Below are 6,211 nucleotides of genomic sequence, written 5' to 3' on the forward strand. Positions count from 1 at the left end.
ACAGCGGTTCTACGCGGTGAAGTTCGGCTTCTAGTGTTTGGGGAGTAAATTTCCGGATCGGGGGACTAAGCGAATAATAGCAGCCTAGGAGACTAGAAGCTATGATTACTCCTTTATTTATTCCCTATTTTTCCCATTGAGTGTAGATGGCCAGAGAAGCTGTCTCGAGGCGAGGGCGACGTGGCAACAGCAAATCTACTCTTTCTTTCGTTTTGTTCCAACGCGGAATGTAAAAATAGCGAAAGGAAGAAATCAGTGCCATTGAGAGAGTGGAAAGACTGTAGGGATCAATAACGCGCCAATTAGGCGCAAGCTGAAACGCATTTAGAAATGAGATCGCCAAACTTCATCAATTTGATGGCAAGAATCAATACCGGCGACAGTGCTAGCGGCTTAATGTAATTATTGATGGATTCGAGAGCACGAGACGTTAGTCACTTTTGTGAATCAGGAAGTGGGAGAGATGTTTTTTTTTTCCGCTCCCTCTCTTGAACGTGTTTTGACCGGGGCTAGCGAATGTGCTCGTTGAATATTCGAGGGACATACGGCGTTCCTTTTTAGCAGAACTTCAACAACAATATTCTGCTTTTGAGGAAATTGCTGTACCCTGCTGATGCTAAAGATTAGTACAATTAATGTGTTAATTGTTAGATCGTGAAGAAAATTTTGAGCGTTTGCAAGGAATTAGTCGTGTCAACTGTTGTAGCAGAAAAAAATGCGTAAAAAATCGAGCACTACGCAGGTAACTTCAGAGAACAAGAAATGAAAGAATATGTGAAGGAAATATAGTTAAAGTGCAGCTCCGCAGGTATTCCGAAACTTCGGACCCATTGGGATATATTGAAAGACCATACCAGAAATATACATTATTTACCGGATTTGGTGACTTCTTTATAAGAAAGAGCAGAAGTATTTGAATTCGTGAGTCGAGGGCGTCGTCATGTTGCCTTTTCCATACGTGATATCATGGAAGGATGGGCACATATAGCCATTCACCTTTCTCTATAGACAGCTCGCACCCATAGTTCCAGAAATCATACGTCCATCGAAAATGCATTACACGACACGTTGGGATTTGTTTTGGAACGATACTTGCATATTGGAGCACAGCAAGAATAACCCATAGCTACAGAACACGAGTTTTTCGAAACGAAGGTTAGCGTAAACACGACTTCGTTCCGACACATCGCCGGGTTTTATTGGCTGTAACCACGGTCGTAACCGTGCAACCTACTCACCCTCCGTCATTACCACCACCGCCTGCTCACATGACATCATTGCACAGTGTTTCCGGATTTCAGAGCGCTGCTATTAAAGGTACTGTAAAGTAGCACCGATCAAATGTCATTTAGTGTGTCCATTCGATAGTCCAAGCCACCAGGACAAAAACTGCGCAAGTTTCATTCCAATCGACGGTGCAATTAATTAGAAAATTACAATTAAGGATTACGGGCAACACTGTGCTAGGTATTCGAAATGAATCCGTACCCTTGACACATACGGCGAACACTGGGCCCGGCATAACAATCTACCACAATCCACCATAAAATCTGCAATCCACACACCGATCCACATCTGAGGATAAACGGACAAGCGAACTGAAATGAAATGCTGAGCCGTCGAAGAAAATGTTTCAGACGTTCAAGAAGCCAGACAGCGTCGGGACTTGTTTGTTCACAGAGGGAGTTTGCTCGTTCGAAAGAGGCTGCGAACAGAAGGAGCGCGCAGGCGCAGCAGAGAGGTAGGGAGAGCCTCCATCGAACAGCGGCCAGCGCTGGGTTACTTCGCAAACACAGGGGTTAACAGGTAAATATGGTTATTAAAATAACGAAGCTCCGATGTAATAGTGTGTAATACCAATTTTCAGTGTTGCCCGCTGTACAGGGGGTTGTTTGACACCAGGCGTCGCACCGCTCCACTACGCCGCATCTTTCATGGCAAATTAAAAATATTTATAGCGCGTTGTCGGTCGTATGATTCCGCATATGGTATTTAGAAGCAACAAAGTCTCTAGTCACATCACCGGCATATCATGCTTTTCTACTGCTTTACAGTATCTTTAAAAACCCATTTTCTCGGTAATCACATATTATCCAGACTCCAAAACTTAGAAGGTGAAAGGGTTCTGTGTTACAAACAAGCCATAATGTCATTTGGAGTACAATCTATAGCAATGAAATATCGATGGAACTGTGTGCAGCGCCCAGTATTACTAAACAAGATGTTATGGAAGAACTGATGCCGCGTAAAGTCACTAAGCTAACTGTTATATACCAAAGGACGAGACCAAGGCCGAGCCCACCTTGTAGTTTACTGACTGCTCAAACAACAACCCGAATCGAACAACGATGCGCGAGCGCATTCTCTCAGTCTACCACTTCGTCCGCGCTAGCGGTGTATCACATTTACAGTTACAGTACATAACTAACCTTGTAAAACGTACACAGACTGTGGCGCTGTCACGTGCACCCGATTAATTTAATTGCAATACCTGCAGAATTGCATGCAAGCAGCACAAACGACATTGTCCTTCTTGTTTATTCCTCGTAAATTCGTGATCTCCTCAAACGTTCCGTGCATGCTATTGCTTTCGAAAGCATCTCCTCCAGCGGAAATTCAATACAGAAAGCTCGTGTTGAGATCCTTCTCATATTTCTCCAGAATTCTTCCCTAAGCAAACTACAACGAAATTTCTCGAAGGCTTCGCGATACCTGTTTCCACGTATACACGGACAAAGAACGAATAAAATGTAAGCAGGATCACCAACGCCTACGGCACATAACACAAACGTAAGAAAACAAGAAACGTGTAACGCCAATGCCTCGCTGCGCGTACCTTGCTCAAGACACACGGCTTATCAAGTATTGCCTCGTATGAGTATACGCCTTCCAAAAGGAAGCTCATATTTGTAGGTTCTGCAAAGACGACACAGGTACCGCGTCCCGGCGATATGGATGACAAGGCTTTCACATCACACCTTATAGCGTCGACAGCAAACACGTGCTCTCCGAATCAAAATAGCTATAAATGCTTGACAACCGTTAGAAAAATAGATAGAAACAGGTGGCGACGAAAATATTTTATACTTAGGATTCGCCGCACATACACATTTTTCTGAGGAGGCATGGTATTGAATATACAAATCCTCTTTGGGGAAAAAAAGAAAAGAAATAAGGGATGTGTCGGGAAAGGCGATGGAACCCGGGCAACTACGCTATCTGCCGCATCCCGGCGACTATTGCCTTTGCGTTTCAAGTGAGCAAACTTTGGACAGAGAGCAAAACTAAATGCAACCTGCACGTCCACTATGAACGAAGGCAAACGGTAGCCTTGGGGTACGTATTAGTATTTCCTACTTCTATGGTACGCCTTTTCCTAAATTATGGAAGCGCCATTCCTTTTCATCGTAGTAAACTAGCATTGCAGCGAGGACTGACAGGGGAGAAGACAAACGCTGTGCTAGTGTTTGTCTAGCACTAGCACAGTGTTTGTCTTCTCCCCTGTCAGTCCTCGTTGCAGCGCTAGTTTACTACGATGGATCCATACCAACTTGCCCGGTTGACCACCGTCATGCCATTCCTTCAGTTGCATGCTGGTCGCCCGACCTTAGATTACTGCAGCGTTTTTTGCAAGGTGCGAAGTCATTTCGGTCATTCATAATCAGTCATAAGATATCTGCCGCAATTTACGGCATAGTGCGACGTGCAAAAATTGATACAACGGTGACCCCTGGTGCGCTTCTTTACAACTTCTATCATTATATTAGACGAGGAAGTCCACGCGTTTTTGCGCGCAGTCTGCTTTTCATCAGATGACAACACTGGTCACGCACGAAGTGTAAAGCAAACAAGTCATCGTATTCCAAAAGATACGCAAGATATGCCCAGTGTTCTTTCCACGAGAAAAATCGGAAGACTGCACGCTCCCGTCGTTTGCTACAACGTTCTGACCTCAGTACCGCCTCCGAAACCAACACGTGCAGCTGTACTGGCGCTGTCTGAGCAGCCCGGTGTTGGGGCTCCTCTACTAGACAGAAGGCATGATACACTATTGTGAAGCTACAATAATCTACATCACTCTGCGAACCATTTCCAAACCTCTTCTAGAGTGTACCGACGCAAGGAAAGGAATCGGAAAACGCATACATATGTACTGCCTTTACCGAAAGTGCCCAATAACCAGATGTACCGGTTTAGACGGGACGGGTCCCGCTGTCCCACCAGCATAATGTGTTGACAAACGAGAATGAAGTGTTGCCTCGGTAGCAACATGATCTCTGTTGCATGATCATTCACCGCGGCGCTAAATTATGACGAATCTGAACTGCAAAGTCTGAGAGAGAGTTGTCTTCCCTCCCCCGCTTCACGTCTCCTAATATGGAGACATGTCGGCTAAATGAAATACGTCGTTGTCGGAATGCATGTATTCGGTGTGCGCACTATAGTGTAGGTCAAACGCACAAAAAATAGAAGAAAGAAAAAGAAGAGAGAACTGTACTGCGGTGTAGGCGAACTGATTTTATGACTGCCCCCCCCCCCCTTCATCAGCATGTCCCGCCTTAGCGTCCGAGAAACATGGTCACCTTACCTTTACGTGGACATCACGTGTGAATGCAGTTATTACAATGTGCCACCATGCAGCGACTTCAGACTCGCTGTAAATTAGAAGCGCTGATGAACGACGCCTGCTGTATATGCAGGTCGAGCCCCCGTGCGGGGAATCCTTTCGGCAACGCCGATGAATACGAAACGAAAAAAAAAAGGCACGCTACGCCCGTGTGCGCTTCCAAAACATTACGTGTGGCGAAGAATAAAAGAGCAAAACGTTCGCATCCAATTCCAGTATAGACAGTTTGTTTCGAAGAATGAATGTTTTTCTTTTTTGTCGCTCTCTTCGTCCTTCCTTCTTTTTTTCTCTTTATGGTGCTAGGGCTTGAGACACCACGTTTGTTGTCCCCTAGGGGTGGAAAAAGCGCACGGAATGCGAAATGGAGCCAGGTTCAGTTGCATGACCTTTTGCCAGTGTATGTTGTTTGGATATGGCGTCCGTGTTTCCCTTTTTCTGTTCTGGATTCTTTGCTCCGTGATGGTCGAAAACATGCACGTCCAAACTGAACGTGTGGCATGCAGAGGTTGGAGGTGAAAAGACAAATGAGACTCTGTGGCAGCATTTCGAATTGTGTTCATGGGTTCATCGTAGTCAATGATAGGTATGCGTATAAATGCGTATGCTTAAGAGAAGAGGGTGTAATTCCGTATCGAGACCGCTCGTATTTAAAAATCAGTGAAAGCGTTAGGAAGGTAAATGTTGCATAGAAGCGGGAGGTCATATACCGAATCTAAAAACGTAAGGATTATAAAATTCAGTGGTTTGTAAGAAGTTTGTTTTATATGCATTTCAACAACCCCATCTGATGCACCTCTAGCGCAGGAGAAACACGGGAATACTAAGCCTAACGGATTCGAAACTTGCCATCTTGCAAAAGGTAGGGTCGTTGAATTGGGCTAAACCAGCTCACTTTCGTGAAGTTAGGCCAGGTTCGGTTCTACAGATGCCCCCCCCCCCCTCCCCGGCACGCACTACGTGGTGCGAGACTGTGCCTCGGGTCAAATCAGAAGGTCCTCAGTAAACATGGCGGATCGCCTTCAAGAAACGGGCGATAGGGTTTAATTTTTATACGTTTCACGCAGTGTACGAGGGTCATTCCAGTTTAATTTTGTCACAAATTAGTTTTTACGTAAAAGCGTTTGATCTTTATTTTTAATATTTTTTCTTCAAAAAAAGCCAGTCGTCCCGATACGGAACTGCATCCGAAAAGAGAACACGAACATAGCTTCGAAACGTAAAGCTTTTGACTGGCGCACTGCTACGGATGCCTATTTGCTCGTGTTTGCCTCACAGATCAAGCTTCCGGCAGACACAGCGTAAAATACGCCTGCAAAGCGTACTTCGTTGCATTGAACGCATTAGTGAGGCAAAGCCGCTATGCAGGCGGGACGGCGCTTCTGAGCTGGATTCGCGCCTGCATACGCCCCGCGGTTGGAGCTCATGGATGGTTAATGCCTCACTCCCATTGATAAGCGGCCACCAATATAATCGTAGGACTCAGTTCAAAAGCACAGTTCTACGTGGTATGTGTATGCCATACCGGGCTAGCCCTTAGAATAACACTGGGCTAACAGGACTTTAGCATTGAAAAAGCAGCTGTGC

At 45.4% G+C, this 6,211-nt stretch overlaps 1 protein-coding gene across 2 annotated transcripts in view; it reads left to right on the forward strand.

Annotated features, from left to right (window-relative positions):
* The window catches only part of LOC135394620 (uncharacterized), a 259,083-nt gene that overhangs the window by 17,860 nt on the left and 235,012 nt on the right, over positions 1-6,211 (forward strand). The window lies entirely within an intron of this gene.

Source organism: Ornithodoros turicata, chromosome 5 (genome assembly GCF_037126465.1).
Source record: "Ornithodoros turicata isolate Travis chromosome 5, ASM3712646v1, whole genome shotgun sequence".
Classification (NCBI taxonomy): Eukaryota; Metazoa; Arthropoda; class Arachnida; order Ixodida; family Argasidae; genus Ornithodoros; species Ornithodoros turicata.